General features: G+C 53.1%; 1 protein-coding gene across 5 annotated transcripts in view; it reads right to left on the bottom strand.

Annotated features, from left to right (window-relative positions):
- Window positions 1-16,423, bottom strand: part of PITPNM2 (phosphatidylinositol transfer protein membrane associated 2) — a 121,447-nt gene that overhangs the window by 103,908 nt on the left and 1,116 nt on the right. For all 5 annotated transcript variants that reach the window (XM_063143756.1, XM_063143759.1, XM_063143757.1 and 2 more), the window contains exon 2: window positions 1,408-1,512. The gene's annotated coding sequence lies outside the window, so the exon portion shown is untranslated. The remainder of the gene's footprint in view (window positions 1-1,407; window positions 1,513-16,423) is intronic.

The raw sequence follows: 16,423 nt of genomic DNA, 5'->3' as shown, positions 1-16,423 counted from the left end.
GATGTTCAGGCCCCACTTGACACGTGACTGGAGCCACTTCCCTGTGGGCCACTTTCTGCCGGGTTCGGAGGGTGCTGCAGAGAAGCCACGGCCAGCTTCAAGGGTAGGCACGGTTGGGCAGTGGCCGAGGGCCCAGGTCCTGGCAGGGCCTGCCCACAAGAGTCCACTGGGCTTTGCTCCTCCTCCTCCTCCTCGCCACTGCTTGTTCACCTCGCCCTGGTGAGGAGGAGGTGGAGGAGCAGCAGACGGCCCCCTTGCCCCAGGCCCCTCCGCCTGTCCATCAAGCCCGTCGCACGTGGCAGTGATGATGGGAAAGAAGACGAGGAGCCAGAGCCACGAGTGCCCGTGGCCGGGAGAAGGTTGGCTCCTGCCCACATCCCCCCCAAAACCTGAAGACCACCCTGAGAGAGGGGAGGCAAGCAGAGAGGCTCCTTCCCTTGGCAGGACTGCCAGAGAGGGGTGAAGAAGAGCCCCGTTCATCTGCCCATGCTACGAGTGCCATGGGGACGCCATGGGTCTGGACCTCATAGGAGGAGTTCCAAAGGACGTGGACGCTGCAAGCGGAGGAAGAACCTGGGCCACGGCAGCCGGCCACGGCCACTGGGCTTGACTACAAGTCCCAGCAAAACCGCAGAAGGCCTGGAGAGAAGGAGGGCCGGAGGGCCGGACTCCCTGAACCGAGAGGGGCAGGGGGGCTTGTGTGCACTGCGCACCTCTTTGGTTTCCCCTCCCCACCCCAACACATGGAACACGGAGCAAGTACAAAGCAAGGAAACACACACGTGTTTGCCTAATGGGCATGATTTATATAGGATGCATAATTCTAAATTTCTAGGCGCAGAATTAAATTGATAGAACTGTGCGCAGAATAACCAAGATGACTGCATGTCATACACGCAGGGCTGCACATGCACAGAGTTCTGCAGTCACAAAATGCAAAGCAAACTGCAGAATGCCACGTCCTGAAAACCTACGTTTTCCTTTAAACTTGTTAAACAGGCCAAGTTTCTAGCCCTCATGGCTGTGAAAATGTGCGTGGAAGTGGGAGGAACCAGCCTGCTGAAATCCCCCAAAACCCATAGGAGTGACTGCATGGCACATCCAAAGCTCAGAGGTCCGCAAAGGCTTTCGTAGCAACTTGCAGAACCATAACAAGATGACCCAATTGAGAGGTGCTCGCTTTATGCAATGAATACTGTTGCGGAGCGTCTCTTCCCTCACGGCAGACCTTGGGTCTCCTGGGCACGGAATGCGGATTCGTTCATTTGCCCTTTCCAGCATAGAGAATACGGGGCCACAAGCACAGCATGGCTAGAAACTGGGAGCAGAGGGCGACAGAAACCCCACCGGGCGGAATCAGCTGGCAGCCTTTCTTGGGATCTGCCCCTATAAAGAGCCGGGACTTACCTGGGGGCACAAGGTAACGTCTGGTGGTTGGAGGGAGTCAGGGCAGCAGCAGCAGCAGCATCGCAGCCGGATGGAGGCCCGCGCTGCCCTCTAAACATCAATATCCTAGAGAGAAGCCAAACCAACATGGCATTAACGAGCCAGCCAGAGAGAAGTCAAGAGTGGGCAGCGGCGAAACGGATGCTTTCTAGACCTGCGCTGCCCACTAAGGGCCCCTGCGCAAGCGAGCGGGACGTGGCGCGGTCGAGGTCCTTTGGACTGCGCCTTCCCCAAGAGGCTCCGTGGCAGCGGCGGAGCCCCCCCCCCCCGGGGATGCTGGAAACTCAGTGCCTGTCAGCAGCCGGCAAAAAGAGCCACCTTAGGGATTTTGACTCGCTCCAAGCTCTGAGTCATCACCGTCTCTCGAACTCATGGAAACTTCACCAGGGGAGCTGGGGAGGGGGAGAGGCAGCGAGGGCAATGACCACCCTCACGTACTCTCTCTCTCTCCCTCTCACCCCCCCCCCCGGATCCTCAGTCTCCATCCCATCCATGCAAACCTCTTCAGTTAAACTCAGAGGCAGGGATCCCTGCAAGTGTTCCCAAGCGGGAGGGGAGGCGACTTCTATGGCACAGGGCGGGGGCTCCAACATGGGGCCAGCAGATGCCCAGCCCCTCCAAAGTGATGATTTAAGAATTAAAAACAGGGGTGTGTGGGGGGGTCTCCCACCCCCCCACCCCTGGCTCAACTGGGAGGCTGAGGTGTTGCACACCTTCTGTACTGGGTCCCAAGTGGTGGTTTTGCATTTTCAAGCTCAGAACCCCTCTCTGCCTTGCACTGAAATTCTTGGACCAGCCTCTTCCCTTGCTGGTCTCACCGGTTTTGCTCACCGCGATCCCTGACAGAGAAGCCATGGAGAACAGCCATCACTCAAGTAGGAAGGCCGGAGTAGCTCAATCCTGCCCGCCCGCGGTCATGCTCAATTGCTCCCCCTCTCCCCCCACATACATGCCACTGCTTTCCCTGCACAGCTGCTGCTGACGCACAAAGGGTTGGCCACAAAAGTAGCTGTGCAAATATATCCACAAGTGCCAGGTATTGCAGATGTGGGCTTGGGGAGGACAGAGGGGGAGAGGGGGGCTTGTCTGAGGCCAACTACGGTGTTCCAGGCAGGCTTGCGACGAAGCCTCGCTGGTCCGTTCCTTCGAGAGAGCTCTGGCGGCAAGAGAGAGTGGCGAAGGGCCGCCACAGAGCCCAACGCACAGGCCTCGGCTGACGCCGCTGCGCTGGACTCTGGCCAAGAAGAAAGAGCCTTTGCTCTCCTGTGGCCGCCGCTGCTTCTAAGAACACGGGAAGATCAGGCCGAGGGCCTTTGCCGTCCGTGCCACGGTGGTCACCCAGGTGCCAAGAGGACGCCACCCCAAGGAGACCCACCTGCTCCCGCTCCCCAGCGACGGAGCCTTCCGGCCTCCGAGGCCGGGGATAATGCACAGCCCCCGTGACCGGCAACCGTCCCTCCCACGAGGCGCCTGCGAACAACGGACTGGGCAAGGCGGTTGCCCTGCACCTTTTCCTGCCTTTAAATACTCCCAGGCAAGCCTCAGGAGGAGCAGGGGACACCAGCCCAGCCGCGGCAGGATCCCAGCCGGACGGCACGGGCGCTCCATCACTGCCCCACTAAGTCACTTCCTGGGGCCACGCAGGCGCCCCAAAGAAAGACAAGTCATGGGCTGGGCGGGGAGGAAGCCCCGCTTCTGAGCTCCTCCTGTTAAGGCAGTGGTTCTCAGCCTTCCTAATGCCGCGACCCTTTAATACAGTGACCCCCAACCATAAAATTATTTTTGTTCTTCTCTACACGATTCATTGTCATGGGATGGTTTGCTAATGAAAATAATACATAACAATAGCTTTAATAATACAAAAGATGATACATGACATAGTTCAGTCAATACAGTTTCCTAAGACCATCGGAAATATGTGTTTCCCAATGATCTTAGGCAACCCCTGTGAAAGGGTCGTTCGACCCCCAAAGGGGTCCCGACCCACAGGTTGAGGACCGCTGTGTTAAGGAGTGGGGGAACCCTTTCCAAGGAAGCTTGTTCATGAAACAGCAGCACAAAGCTGGATACATTTTCTACACATAACCCTTTAAAGAAATGAAAATGGGCTCACTAAAGGGAAGCATCAGATGAAAACCGCACCATACTAGGCTGACATGTCCAAACTCAGCTCCTTATTTCCAGGACATAAGTGCTCAAGAGGTCACTTGTGTGTCATCGATTCCTACTGTTTAAAGAGAAACACAGGGCACCTCACCACGGTGGGGACACCCAGGACCAGCTGACCTCTCCACTGCCCAGGTGCTGGCGGGGGAGACGGGACACTTCAGGGCCTCTTTGCTTCTCCTTTCTGAGGGTTTACCTTTATCTTTAAACCAGATTCCCACCAGAAGCCCTCCCAGCAGAGGACTCCATCAAATACAGGAGGGCTGGTCCTCTACAGATGGCTGCGGCCGGTCACATGGCATCCAGGCGTCCCAGCCTAGGTGTACATTCTCAAGCAGAGATCCGGTAGATCCCACAGTTTTTCATAGCCACATTTGCGCTATGAAACCTAATGGGCTTTAAACCGGTTTGGTGCTCAATCCGGGAGAGCTGCCTGTGCCGAGGCACGAGCCCCCCACATGGCACAGAAGGCCAAAGGCATAAACCCAGAAGCTCAGCTGCTCGGAGGCAGATGACGGGCATCTGGTTCCACAGCATCCTGGTCCATAAAACTGAAGCTGTCCACTCCCTTCTTGCCTTGAAAGGCTTGACAGCCCCTTTTCTCAGCTCTTCTGCTGCTGAAAGGGCTTCTCTGTTCTGGGCAAGGCAAGGGCACGTCAATGTATTGCAGAAAATGTGCAATTGAGCGTTGCTGTGAAAGCCACAACCCTCATGCCGCCCACCCGGCCCGCGCTCCTGTTCCAAGACCTTTTATTTGCACCTCTGATTATTTCTGCATTAATGTGCTAGTTTTATCTCATCTGTGATAAACTCCACCTGTTTCCCAACATGTTCTGCCTCCTGCCTCTCTTGAAAAACAAAAAAGAAGACTGCCTTCACGTGTGTGTGTTCCCCACCACCCCCGATCGGCAAGTTCTACTTCTTCTTCTTTGCACTTCATTTTACTCCAGGAGAACAAAGTCCTGGCATGGATTTAACTAATTAGTGCTGAATACTCTGCGGCTGAAGCAGACATGCAAATACTCGCTCTACCAACTGCCTGCGGCATGTTGAAGGCAGCCCGGGGCACGGCAGGGCAGAGCGGGGCGGGGGGGGAGGGCTTGCAAACAGGTGGAGAGGACTGCTCCTGTCCTTCCACCTTCCCAGGCCAACAGAAGCAGAACCATTACTTTCCGCCCATGCTTAGAAAGGAGCAGCAGAGCCTCACCACCGGCCGCATGGCTTCTTCGGCCCCTGCCACGGATTCGGTCATGGACATCTGCGCTACAAAAGCCCATGGGGGTAGGCCTCTACGCCCGTAGCTGAGATGTTCCCGTCTAATGTGAAGGTGCCATGGGGAAGCTGCATGACATTGGGGCCAAAAGCACAGCACACGGCCTCTTCCTGTGCACGGGGGCCCTTTCCTGAGAGTAACACCTGAAAGAGCTCACAATAGCTACATTTTGCAACCCTATTTAATCAGAGAACTTCTGAACGGAAGATGGAATATTCCACAAGACATCTAGAGATTGGTTGCACCACAGGCCCATCGTTGTAACAAGCTGACATCAAATATCAAAAATATGTACTTCTCCTGGGTTGTGCTTCATGTCTTTGAGGCCTGAACGGTGCAAAACAGTTTGGGGGGGACAATCCCCTGCTCAATGTGAGACAGAGAGACAAAAATGCCCTCTTTCAGGGGTGCCCCCACCCCACATGGTCTCCATAGCTGGGACAGTCAATGCCACCGTCTGTGTGTCGTCACTCGGTCCAAAAATTAGCAAGAATGAGAACCTCATCTTGCCTTTCTTAAATAAGTAAGTTTCGAGTACTTGACGGACCTTATAAAGATAAGATTGGTGGACTTTCTAACTGCCAGCGCTGAAAAAAAGTTAAATGACCCCAGTTTTCAAGAGAACCTGAACTATCTTTGGTTTTCCATAGGGAAAAAGAAAAGAAAAAACCAGCCGTTAGTTATCTGAGAGAGCCGGCGTCGCGCACTCACGCAAAGAGTGCACAAGGTTTCCAGCGGAAATTCAGCTGACGAGGACTGGAAGGTTTGCAAGCCTGGCCGTGAAGAGCCCCGGCAGGGACTCGTGGCATTTGGGCAGTCGGAATAAGGAGCCCTCTTAAAGACGGGCGGCGTGTGGCTCACTGCAGAGACCACAGCGAGGCTGTTCTATTTTTAAGAACCCCCCTCCTACGGTCTGTGGCGGCTGCACAATCCCAAACAGCTACATTTAAAAATAATGTTTACTAAAACACGCACACGTACTACCATCTCTGCAGGAAGAAGGATGAGGAATGTTCTAGAGAACGGCTAGTGCTGACATGAAAGGGCCTAGCTTAACATCCGCTGGGGCAATTCATCCTGGCTCAAGGGTTGAGAGGGCGGGGCGGGGCAGGGGGGTGGAATGTGCAAGCGGAAAAAGGAGTGTCTGCACCTGACATGAAACACCAGCCGGGGGGGTGAGGGACGCGCCTCGTGACTCACCCTCGCGAATGAACAAGCGCACTGTTGCCAGGACATGGCCCGTCCGCAACAGCCTCATTCCCAAAGATGACCAGGCGGGCACCGCTTGCGACGCGCCTCGTGTCTCCGCAACCCTGACCCCCCCCGTCTCCCTCCCACCCTCGCATCGGTCTGTTGTCGGCCTCCTGGCCCCCGCGGAAGCTGGTCGCGCCCACGTTAAAGCCTCCCACATCCTTGCCCCCACTTCCTCTTCTCCACGCCTCGATTCCAACGTGCTCCCTCCACAACGGCACCCTTTCTGACCTGGCCCCACTGACTGGCCATTGCCAGAACGGCTATCCCAAGGCAGGCTTTCCTCCTCCCCCTCACCTCTTTTTCCTTTCATATCCTGTCTCATCTGCCAATGGTCGGGTTCACACAACATGACAAGCCAGCGTGTGACTGGACTATGGGTTGTTCTTAAAAAATTTAGCCACATTATCATCATCACTTTTCTCACTCGTGGTGTTCTTTCTAGATGGACATGACATGGGCTTTGCCAAGTCATGCTGTCTTTTACTGATTCAGGAATTTCCTGACAACTGAACATGTTTTAAGTATGACCACTTTCTGGATGTTGGCGTGGATGTATTTTGGTAGGCCCAGTTTCTGAAGGTTTTCTGAATAGTTTTTTGATGAGACGCCGGTGACTGATGCGACTGATGGGATAATGGCGACCTTTTCCTGTTGCCATCTTCCTTTGGCTTCCATGGCCAGTGGTGTACATATCGGCCAGTGGAACCAGCCATGTGCCACTCCGCCCTGAGCATCTAGACCTGTCTTCAGAGCTCAAGGGCTACGTATTCACACAACGACCCCAGTCCAAAAAGCAAAGTAGGGCGATATTTAAAAGCTGGAACAAGTCGCTCAGCTAAACAGAAAATACAGATTCTCTCTCCTGTGCAGTTTTGTTTTCATCTAAACAGACACTCCACCATTAAAACCCCTTAAAACCCCGTCAGCACATCACACGGATCTCAGGCGGACTTTTAGCACAGCAGGTTCGTCTAACAAAGGAGCTTTTAAACCCCTCACAGATTACATATTTGTTAACAAAGAAAAGGTAATTTCTTTGCATCAAGTCTATATAGGAGAGGTAAAAATTAAGGTTAATCAGGCTTGGCCAGGTAAGCATTGCTAAACAATTATGACAAGTTAGAACAGCATTCCTTTTGTGTTGTGTGTATGTGTATGCACCTACATGTACATTACGTGTGCGCATGCATGCGTGTGGGTCTGTACGAGAACTGATGCAAGAGCAAGGAACGTCATGGATCCAGGCAGAAGTGGCTTCAGAGTAAGGTCTCTCCGGCTGTTTAGACAAAAAAGGAGTCCCACAAGAGGCCAGGCTGGCTGGGGAGCTCTGGTAGTTGCAGAGCGTTTTCCTCCCTCAACGTGCCTGGGATTGGGCCCTTAACAATCCCACGTGGCCACGCTTTGTGAGGAGGAAATGCCATCTGGGATTTCAACCTATCGTCTGTCTGGGAAAATGTGTGTCATCTTCCCAAAGACAGTAACAAAACACAGCCAGGAAGGGGAGGCAGGAGGATAGGGGCAAAAGATGCCTGCCCCCCCCCCCCAAGTGGAAATAGCTCCTTCCCGATCTGAAGCAGCGTTAGCTGCAGGTGCAACACTGACTGCATTTACGCAAGGAAGGCTTAGCCAGCCATGCTGATTCTATGGGGCGCCTGTGACCAGAGGCAGGACGCCAATCAAACCAGGTGATGGGGAGACCCAGAGGGAGAGGGGGGCGGCCCTCCTGGGGGTGGGGGGGCCTTCCGGAGGCACCTAGTGGGCCAGCGTTGCCCTGGGAGAGGCCAATCCAGCAGAGCTCCGCCGTTGTCACGAGGGATCTCCACGCGTCTGCGGTCTGCAGGGAGGGCAACACGACGGAGCGGAGAGCAGCTCCTCTGTCTGGGAAGCCTTTGCTTTGCTGCTTCCATTTCCGTCTCCGTCCAAAACGAAGCTCAAGTTTCCAGAACTGCCTCTAGTCAGGCTCATTGGCTTACGTTCCTCTGTACGGAACCATACCCGGTGGTGCCACAATGCAAATTAAACCCAACATTTTAACCATTGTCTAGAAGAGGGCATTTCGGCCACCATCAGCCCTGCGGCACGAGGCCCTGACTGGCCTACGTTTCCTCTCCCGTGTGAGGACTGAGAGCTGGTTTGGGGCAGCGGTCAGTGTCCAACTGGGACTCGACCTGGCAGGACCCAGGTTTGAAATCCCGCCTCAGCCAGGGAGCTCACTGGGTGAACTTGAGCCGGTCACTCTCTTTCAGTCCATCCCACCTCGCAGGGCTCTTGAGAGGATGAAATGGGTAGCAGAGGAAACCCTGAACCCCTTGGGGGATGCGTAGGGTTAAAAAAATTAACAAACAAACAATTAAAAGCACAGCCCAAAGCCCTGGATTTCTTTGCATCTACCGGAAAGTTTAAAAATACGAAAGGAAAAGCAGAAGCCTACTCAGTTAAAAGATTAAGAAAGAAAGAAACAAAGAAAGAAAGGAAGACGACACCTACAATCGGTTGTCAGCCTGAGAGACAGCCAGAAGATAGAAAATATTTGGATTTCAATTTCATCTGCCATAAACATGAAGCCACGACTATTTATACAAAGAGAGGCGGTGGAGGAGAGAGAAGATGAAACGAAAAAGTAACATTAAGATCAGTAAGCTGCCCACACAGAGAAACCAATTCCGTGTTGTGTCAGTTCTTTCTAAAATGAGGATGCTAAAAAAACTTGCCTTGCGCGGCACAGAAAGAGGGAAAAGCCCCTGTGCTGGTGGTGGTCTCGGGCAAAGCGAGGAAGGGCTGGCCGGCGGGGGCTCTGACAGGCCACGCCAGCCTCTGCCCTGGGCATCCTGTCTGTCCAGGCAGAGAGCCTGGGCCTTCAATGACAGAGTGGGAGGCGGAAGTTCCACAGGCAGAGCTCCGCCCACCACCTGCTCTACCTGTACAGTTTCTGCCTACCCAGCAGCTGCTGGGCCTTGAGCAACACTCACCAGATGCCGCTAGGCTGACAGGCCCAGAAAATCTCACGCCGCAACCTTTGATTGGCCAGGGGCAGTAATGATTCCAGCGATCTGACCGTCTCACGCAGCTGTCCCCAACCTGGTGCGGCATCCTGGAGACGTTTCAGGCAACAGCCACTGGCATTCCTGAACACTGGCAGTGATGGCTGGGGTTGATGGGAGTTAGAGTGCAAAACACCCGGAGGGCGCCAGGTTGGAGAAAGCTGGGGTAACCCCTTCCGCCTCAAGGGTGGAAAAGAGCCTGGCGTAAGCAGAAGGCTGCGGTGATGCCCACAGGCAGGCAAGGGGAGACCGTGCAGCCTTCGTTGCACTGCAACGCAGCACTCCCAGGGCCGGCCCTACAGTTGGGCAGGGCTGGCTGGACCTTCCACAGGTGGCAAGCTGGTAGCTGCCAGCCAAGGGCAGGTCACGGCCCCTTCAGTCATTTGTGCTTCTACTCTGTTGCCACCATTTGAATTTTCTGCTGCAGGTGTCAACATGTGCCAGACAGTCAGTCAGTCAGTCTCTCCCTTTCTCTTTCTCTCTAGTTTTTGCCAATTTTCTGGTAGCTGAGGGACATTTTAAAAACTTATTACTCTGCATTAAAATGGCAGGCATGCTTCACCTGAACCAGTTCATGATTTTTGAAGAGAGGAAGGAAAAGATTTCTGTGGCTGGGCTGTGGCCTTCTCTGACGCCAGGCAGACTCGAGGCAGGTCTCGAACTGGGAGCAGCTGAACAATCAGACCGTAGCCCACGCCGAGACTGACCGGCGACCAGGCCTGGCCAGGGAATCACACGTAAAAGCTACAGCGGGCAGACCCTGATTGCAGGCCCCAGCGGCAGGGTCAGCGTATTTCTCCCGGGACACACAGCTGCACCTGGGCCCGTCACTGAGGAGCCCACAGCAGGAGAGGCGGCCTGGGCCTCCCTCCTAAAGCCCAGCCCCACAGAAGAGGAGGCAGGTGCAGCAGCGCGCTGCCAGCCGGCCGAAGGGGGAGCCAGGCCTCATCACCCACCCCACCCTGGCAAATCATCTGAGGAGTGCCTGACTCATGGGCAGGCCGCAAGGCCCAAGCCGGATTTCCCAAGGATGACTCACCCGTTTCACAAGGGGCACGTGGCCGCAAGCCGACCTGGGAGCTGGGCCTGCTCTTAATATAAAACGCGCCGCCCAGCCGCCCCCCTCCCACCCCCCTTTGTTAAAGCCCACGATGGAATGAAGAGGGCCCTTGTGACCCATCCCAAGGTTTAAATCACTCCCTTCCCAAATGAGGCCTCTGGGGTTGGCCAGCCCAGGTCACGGCATCCAGGCAACCACCTTGACTGGCAACCTGGCTTACAGCTTCCTTGCCTGATGCCGCCCCCTCCCGCCCCTGCTTCCTCTCAAAGAACCCGGGGTGGCAAAGCACCCTGCGTAAAGCACGGCACAGCAGATCAACATTGAAACCATGGCTCTCAAATCAGAAATACATCACAAAATGCCATACGCATAAAAAGGTCTTTAACTGGTGCCTAAATGACAATGGTGTGTGTGTGGGGGGGGGCACCTGGCTGGCTGGGGATTGCCGGGGATGGTAGGACTTTTTCCTCTCTAAACATGCACAGGTTTGTGCCCTCAAAAGGCTAAAACTCTGCACCCAAGCAATTCCAGATCCTTCACGAAGAAAAACTGAACTCCGTGGCCTGAATAATATCAAACACCCTAAGCACATTTACATAATTCCTCTTAATTTGCCTCAGTTATTCTGCAACTTTTACCATGTAACACAGGTCTGGTTTTGCTAGTGATGGGGATGAGGAGGGGGGAGCTGTGGAAAGTCCCCCCCCCTTGCTATCATCAGCAGGAACGCTCGTTCAGTCACCTCTCTCTGGCATAGAATCATAGCATAGCAGAGTTGGAAGGGGCCCACAAGGCCATCGAGTCCAACCCCCTGCTCAATGAGATTTCATCAAGGACAGCCGACACTCTTTCAGCGAGCTTTATTTATTTTATTACATTTATATACTGCCTCATAGCCAACGCTCTCTGGGCGGTTTACAAACGTTAAAAACAATGAACATTAAAAACAGATATACAAATATAAAACCATAAAAAGCAAACAAAAACAGACAATATCCGTTTAAAACAACTATTCTGGGGTCAGTTAAAAAACTCAGCATATGCTGTTAAACGCCTGAGAGAAAAGTCTTGACCTGGCGCTGAAAAGATAACAGCGCTGGCGCCAGGCGAGCCTCGTTGGAGAGATCATTCCATAATTGAGCGGCCACCACTGAAAAGGCCCTCTCCCTTGTTGCCATTCTCTGAGCTTCCCTCGGGTAGACACCCAGAGGAGGACCGTAGATGTTGAGCATAGTGTACGGGTAGGTTCATGTCGGGAGAGGTGTTCCATCAGGCTGCCACGGCACCCACAGCTGCCACCCTCAGAGCACGGCCCCCCGGGAGCAAGCAGGGTGACCGCAGCCTCTGCCCCGGCTCCTGGTCCCTCTCCCTCCTGACACCGGGACACGGGGGAAAGCGCCCCTCACAGGGTAACGACACCAGAAGCCAATGGGGGCTTGGCCTGACGGCTGACAGCCTAAGTACCAGGGCACATACTGCCCAAGAGTAGGGTGCAGCTTTTCACCGTCCCCCGTTTTAAGCCCCCCCCGGACTTGGAAACCCACCTCCTATACTCAAGAGAAATGCAGATGGGGCTCTGGCACAGAAGACCAGGCATGCTGCTTCGGTGCATGCGCGCGGCGGACTTCCCACGGGGAGCGCAGCGACATCCTGGGGAAAAGATAACTTGCCTCCTTCCTGGCCGCCTCCGGTGAGGGCGGCAGGCCAGGCCCGGAAGGTCCCGTCCTTTCTCTGTGGACGTGAAGTCTCCCGGCGGCGCCACGGCCCTGGCTGAGCACAGCTGTCCAAACAGGACCCGCGGCACCACTGCCAAAGGGAGGCTGTCCCAGGGCACGCAGCGGCTCCCGCTGATCTCAGGATGGCGCCCGGTGCAGCCTGGGATAGCCAAGGGGCTCCTCCGCTTGTACGGATCGCCTCACAGCTTCCTGTTTCCTCAAGCGGCGGGAAGTCCCGAGGGCAGCCAAAGTCCACACAGCCAGTCCACGCGTGAGAATGGAGAGGGCGTGGGCATGTCAGTGCCTTCGCAAAGGCACAGGAGCCGCATAGGGGGGAAGCAGACAATGGAGCATCCAAGCACTCGGGCCCTGCCTCCCCTCCTCCTCCACCTCCACCACCGCTAAACCTGCCGGCAGAGCTGACTGTTCCTGCTCGGGTTCATCAAGCGCTTGCACAGAGAGAGGAGGTTTGAAGGGAGGGAGAGACTGGCACGTCTCCTCGCCATTGGCCTAGAATTCTGAGCTGCCCAAAGGATCGGGAGGCGACCGGGACGGCCCGACGGCCCAGAGCGCCACTTCCTGACCAGCGCCAAGGCGACGTTTTGGGCAGAACGTCTTCACAGATGAGCACTAAGCCCCCCCTCCCCCCCCTCGCTTCACCCTCTCTGCAGGCAGTTGCCACCGGCCTAAAATTAGGTAACGACGAAGAACTCCCACATACCAGATGGCAAAAAAATCACAGTAAACGTTTGGGCTGTTAGATGCACAGCCTCGGCAAACGCACAAAAACACACTGTGAGAAGCAGAACCCAAAATAAATTTGAAAATTCTGTGGCTGTAAAAAAAATTTTTTTTTTTAGTCAAAGGTGCGTGTGCTCAAAGACCTCCATCACGGGGAGGAAAAAGTTGGGCCCGTCTGCCTAAAGAACAACAAAGAAAGAAAATTCTGTGAAGATCGTATAGAGGCATATTGCTCAGTACTGATGGACGAATTCATGGGGTTACTGAAGTTGTTATGGTACCACCACACCACTGAGAAAGCTAAAATTTGGTAGCGTGGAGCCCAGGCACACCGTACTAGAAAATCAAAGGTTCATATGAACCCCAAATATCCACCATGGAAGATGCTTCCTGACATCTGCCCTGACACTGAGCATTTCTACTCGAGGCTGTTAATCGCCGAATCTATTTTTGGTTTTGTCTCAGAATTGAGATCTGAGCTCTACACAAAGAACTTTTCCTTGCCTGCTTTTTGGTTACATAACCTCTAGGTGGTGCTGTGCTGTAGTGGAATATCACAATTACACAAGTAGGAAAATACATTTTCTTTCGCTTTCAGAACTAATACCTCATTTCCCTTGCTCTAAAAAAATGGGGGACTTCTCTTTTTTTCTTAAAAAAAAAACAAAAACCAAAACTGGAGGATCACAACAGTGTCTAAAGAATCTGTAAACAACTGTGTGTAAGAAATCATAAGCACACAATAAATGCTTTGTGTAGAACAGTATGTCTTCCAGTCACTTTTCAGTAAAGCCTTCCCCAACCTGGTAACTAACAGATGTGTAGGATTGCAATTCCCATGGCTATGTTGATTGGGATTGATGGGAACTGCAGTTCAACACATCTGGAGAGCACCAGGCCAGGAAAGTTTACTAAAATTATGCTTTGAGAATCAGAAACTAGGGAAACGCTACAATAATCACAACAATCCCCCCATTGAGAAAACAAGTATTTGGCACAGGATGTTATAAATATTAAATTGCACACATCTACAACTTAAGGACTCCCATATTGCATTATTCTGTACATAGCTCAAAACAGAAAGATAAATAGCTTATGAGCAGATCTTTAGAACCCCACCACAAAGCTGATTACATGTATATATAGTCTCCCTTCAGCACATCCTGAACACTTAAATTGTCTCCCACGAGAACACCAACCTCAGGAGAGGAGAAGCCCACAGTATTTTCCTGTAAATACAGCCTTACGTCAACAGCACAGGTGTCTTACTAGGCACACCTGTTTAAAACACAATTCTTAAATGCTCAAACACAGGGAGAGAGAGAGAAATGACTACCACTTTTTTTAAAAAAGAAAAGGAGGAAAATAAACAATAAACGGATGTTCCTGGATAGGAGTCAAAAACGGCCACAGAAGCATCCAAGGGCCATTAAGGGAACAACACGAGAATTAAAAAACATTTTCATTCCCAAAGACAGCTTTGTGCGCGTACTTTCATTAAAGTCGGCATCAGCTGGGCACTTAATTAAAAAGTTCGTTATGAAAGCTTAAATATAATTAATGGAAACTAAGCGAGCTAGCAGGGCTCCAATTCGATCTTTTTGAAAGGCAAAGAATGTTAACGAGCTAAAATTTCAGCCCTTCAGGCCCGGCCATTTGCTCTCAGCCCCTGCTTCAGATCCCGCTCTCCCCCCCCCCCCCATCCCTCCTCACACAGATTTCCTAATCATCCTGCAGCACAAGGTGTGCCTGCAGCTCATGCCTCTCCAGTTCCAGGTTTGTGCTGGCAGGTCATGGTGACTTATGGGCTGAGGAAATGCACTCTCCATATGCCCAGAGGCACGCTCTACTCTCATTTCACACAGCCCAAGAACAAGCACTAGTATTCAAATCAGTTCTGGTTCTGAGCTACACAGAGCAAGGGCTGAAACAATGTTCTTGAGTTGACTCATGTACCCACGTTCCTCCAATGGCCCTTGCAACCTTAGAGTGGTGCCCTGAGTGTGTGTGTGAATGAACCAGTGCCCTTTTGAATATCCTGAATGGCAAATGCCACTCAAGCAGGGGTGGGTGGGTGGGTGGGTGGGTGTCCCATTCACACATTCAGTTGCAAATCCTCACACTGGACTTAGGACAGGAGCTCAGTGGCGGAGCACCTGCTTTTCCCCAGAGGAGGTCCCAGGCACAACCTCCGACTTCCTCAGTTTAAAGTAGTATCAAGCAGAGGTGGCCGGAAGGCTCTTCCCTGTCAAACCACCCAGAGATCTACCAGCAGAGCCAGGATCTCCCTGATGAGCACGGTGGCTCATTCTCACAACAGCCCTGCGTGGGCAGGCCACATCGAGAAAGGGAGCGACACAGTTTGCATGATCCAAACAAGCCACCATGGTTTGTTTTAAGCCTAAGCGGCTTGTTTAAATCATCAGGACATGTCAGTTGCCATTAACCTAATTACCCACCCAGGCCCAGCTTGTCCTGTCATCCGAAGCCAGGTGGCATGGCTTGATCAAGGGGAGGGGGGGGACTCAAATAAAGCATGGTCTATTGGGGAGTGACTTGAGAGTTGTTTCCCCCTCAAACAAACAGTACTGCCCGGGTTTGGACAGCATGACATTCCACGTCTGGTTGGATCGATTAGGCTAATGGTGCCCAGCACAGGCCACCCATTTCAACAAGCCACAACGGCTTGCTTAAGACTCAAGTGGCCAGCTACCTCGGCAGTCCACCATTTTCTCTTAGCTACAGTTGTTGTGTTGAGTTGTGCGTCTGTCTATCTCCGAGAAAATATCTGTATTTCATTTTTAGATCTATTGATTACATGGGTATTCTGCCGTTCTTACAAGAAGCTCAGAGGGAAATGGCTCCTAAATCCTACTCATTGTCCTAAGAGGACAGAAATTACCATTAGCACAAAAATTGGTTGCCAGTAACCTGGGAGAGGAGGTCTCGTAGCAACGCACGGGCGGGGGGGGGGGGGGGGGGGCTTTCCTCACAAAACCCTCAGTTTCCTTAAGGGTAACAAAAACGGAGCCATGAGAGAGAACGTCAGCTTAGGAACAACAAGAACAGGCTGAGGGGAGGATGCTGGATCTCTACTCCCCTCAGCGAAGAAAGGTTGAGGACTGGGAGCTTGGCAGAAGGAAAATGTCTTCTCTAACCCCAGCAGCAGGCAACGACGGGGAATGGCAGAAGGAAGGAGAAGGGGGTGAGGGGGGTTGTCCCAACTCAACTCCGCTCCTCTATCGCCCCCACCAGTGTAACACAGCAGCCCTAAGGATTTATTTCTTTATCTTGGACTATCACTGACTCAGGACTTTATTGGGCGCCCTTGTATAGATGGTGTAACCAGGTTGTAACTGTTAATTATTATTTTATTATTGGTTTGATCCTTTTTTGTTGTTGTTTTAAATTTTTGGAAGGCACCCTGGGAAGGTTTCCCCTAAGAGGTGTCTCCTGAATCTTTTAAATAAAACAAGGGCCGGTCCATGCATTACACCAAAGAAACAAGGCCTGGTCTCTGGGGGTGCGTGGGGGGGGGGGGGCGGTGGAATCTGCTGGAAGACACAGCCTGTTGGGGTCCCCTCAGAGGTGGACACGTAGTGGGGCTCCACAGGACTGTGCGGGGGCAGGGGGCAGGCAGACAACGCACCTTTCCCCTAGCAGCACTCCCATGTTGTCCACCCCCCTTCTTCCATCCGTTTTCTTAACGCAAAAAAAACCCTCTGGA

The sequence above is a fragment of the Elgaria multicarinata genome, chromosome 18, assembly GCF_023053635.1.
Source record: "Elgaria multicarinata webbii isolate HBS135686 ecotype San Diego chromosome 18, rElgMul1.1.pri, whole genome shotgun sequence".
NCBI lineage: Eukaryota > Metazoa > Chordata > Lepidosauria > Squamata > Anguidae > Elgaria > Elgaria multicarinata.
This window is presented reverse-complemented; position numbering and strand designations above follow the sequence as displayed.